At 39.7% G+C, this 2,646-nt stretch overlaps 1 protein-coding gene across 5 annotated transcripts in view; it reads right to left on the minus strand.

Moving 5' to 3' along the window:
• Positions 1-2,646, minus strand: part of LOC106879709 (ciliogenesis and planar polarity effector 2) — a 10,631-nt gene that overhangs the window by 6,518 nt on the left and 1,467 nt on the right. Inside the window, exon 1 of one of the 5 annotated variants that reach the window (XM_052977007.1) lies at positions 1,195-1,281. The exons of 1 other annotated variant lie outside the window; for it this stretch is intronic. The gene's annotated coding sequence lies outside the window, so the exon portion shown is untranslated. Of the gene's footprint in view, positions 1-791; positions 971-1,072; positions 1,161-1,194; positions 1,282-2,646 lie in introns of those variants that run through there. 3 more of the 5 variants (XM_052977010.1, XM_052977011.1, XM_052977009.1) reach the window with 3 other exon arrangements.

Raw genomic sequence — 2,646 nt, forward strand, 5'->3', positions numbered from 1 at the left:
CTGAGTTCCTTTTGAATGTTGGGACTCATGAAGGCAAAGTGGTTGAGTTCCTTTCAAGTGTTGGACTTCACGGAGACAATGGCCGAGACCTTTGGCATTATGTTGTGCTTGAGAAGAAGACCCATCAAGTCGAGCAAAATCGAAGTCATGGCAGATACCAGCATCACATAAATGGCACCTGTGACAATGGCATGTAAAAGCACCCATTACACTCACAAAGTGGTTGGTATTAGGCAGAGTATCCAGCTGTAGAAACCCATGCCAAATCAGACTGGGGTCTGGTGTAGCCTTCCAGCTTACCAGCCCTGGTCAAGCCGTCCAACCCATGCCAGCATGGACAACAGACGTTAAATGATGATGATGATGTTACAGCCATGTTGTTTGTCATACAGAATATTTGGGATAGCAATTAAGAATTATTTGTTGTCATGTTCTGGTTATTGTTAAATTTCTGCGATTTTTCCTTTTCTTTTCTAATTAGTTCTTGCGTAACACCACAAACATGAACAATGGTAACGCACAGGAAAATAATTCTTCAACAAAAAAAGGAAAGAATACAAAAGAAAAAACAACAACTAAAATACAAGTTATAAATCTTAATTAAACCTGCCAAATAGCCCTTATGACAAACAAGCTGATTCAAGCAAAACGTAAACACTTCTGCAGGTGTCAAACTAACACCAGCTACAATGTGAGAGAGAAAGTGAAAGTAGTACGTTATAGTCAAAAGATCACCCAACGATGGCACTATGTGGTCGCTCAATCTGCTAGAAATAGCAACCAAATCTCACCTTACCGCCTTAAATATGGAAAGGACACGTTGCATAATAATGTGGTCCTAAAAGTAGCTCTAAGACGACGTGGTCATGGTTGATATGACTTTGATCTCAAATGTGCTCAATGAGGACTGACGCCCACTGAACCCCGCCACTAGAGATTTACGAAACTAAATTTAGATAAAAAATTATGTCGAACTATGTCAGTCAGCCATTGTTTAGTAATCAGAAAATGACTGGGAAATTAAAACGATTGTAAGAAAAACGAAAACAATATTGTAAGAAAATATATATACATATATATAATTACAGCATTACATGAGCATAACAAGAAATTTAAAATGTCTATTTTTTTAAAGATCAGAACAGTGAACGAATAACTGGAAAACATAAGATGTAGAATTTAAAGATTCCTCACAGAAAAAGCACCTTCGGTAACTATGACACCGGTTGATAGAACAGTGGTAGTTATCTGCTCTTGCGAAAACACTCGATAGGTGTCAGTTTAACTTAGTGAACTGAATAAAATAAAATAAAATAAAAACTGGAAACTGAAACAGGAAACAAATTTCGTTTCAGTGAGAGAAACTCTCATTGCATGAAATCTTCAAAGAGAAGCACAAAATCAATTTTCCTGATGTTTTAGTTCCAAAGAGTTTCCAGATTACCGAATCTTCCGAACAAGGAATGGGCTACTTTGGCTAATACATTCTAAATTAAGCAAATATTAAATTTACTTACATAATTAAACGAAATACTCGTACCTGTACATTAGTGTAGATAATAAGAGGTTCCGGACTAATGGTGTCCAGAAAGACCGTGTTGCACCTGCACACGCACACACACATATATGAGTAAAGACCTCTTTCGGTCATAAATGGCCATGGGATTGTACCTAGAAAGTTCTCCGAGGAGGCACAAGCCCAGGCAAGGTTGTTTTATGGAAGACCAGCAGTCGCCCATGCATACCAGCCTCCCCTCTCCACGCCACTGATGTTATCCAAGGGAAAGGCAAAGGGTCCGATACAGCTTGGCACCAGTGACGTCGCAACTCATTTCTACAGTTGAGTGAACTGGAGCAACGTGAAATAAAGTGTCTTGCTCAAGAACACAACACAGCCCGGTCCGGGATTCGAACGCACCACCCTATGATTGGGAGCCCGACGTTTTAACCACTCAGCCATGCGCGCACGCACGCACACACACACACACACACACACACACACACACATATATATTGATTTCTTGGTTTAAAGTGGAAGTGGGGTATATAGCTGAGTACTATTATGTAAAACAGTCTATGAGATGAACGAGACTGGTTCGTCTTTGATCAGAGATCTGTTCCATGAAGGATAAACAACAGATTTCTTCGTTAAGACCTAAGAATCAGTTAAATAGTTTTCACACAAGGTCCACTAGTTTTAAACACTTCACAGAGACAAATGTTTCGTTTTCCAATTTCTAAGTCGCACTGAATAACCCTGAAAAACTTTAAATAAATAAATAAGTTCACTTCCAAACTACGTGATAGTGGTTTCAGTCCCACTGCTCAGCACCTTGAGCAAAGTGTATCCTACTATAGCCTTAGGCCGACAAATACTTGTGAGAGGAAAGAAGCCCATCGTGTCTGTGTGTCCGTCCGCACCACTGTTTGACAATCAAGGCTGGTTTGTTTGCGTCCTTGTAACTTAACGGTTCGGCAAGAGATCGGTAGAATGAGCACCAGGCTTTAAAAAATAAGCTCTAGGGTCGATTTGTTCGAGTAAACCCCTTCAAGGCGGTGCCCCAGCATGGCCACAGTCCACTGACTGAAACACGTAAAAGATAAAATGATAAAAGAAATAAAGAAAAAGCACAACAAATAAATAAA

The sequence above is a fragment of the Octopus bimaculoides genome, chromosome 26 (genome assembly GCF_001194135.2).
Source record: "Octopus bimaculoides isolate UCB-OBI-ISO-001 chromosome 26, ASM119413v2, whole genome shotgun sequence".
NCBI classification, from domain to species: Eukaryota; Metazoa; Mollusca; class Cephalopoda; order Octopoda; family Octopodidae; genus Octopus; species Octopus bimaculoides.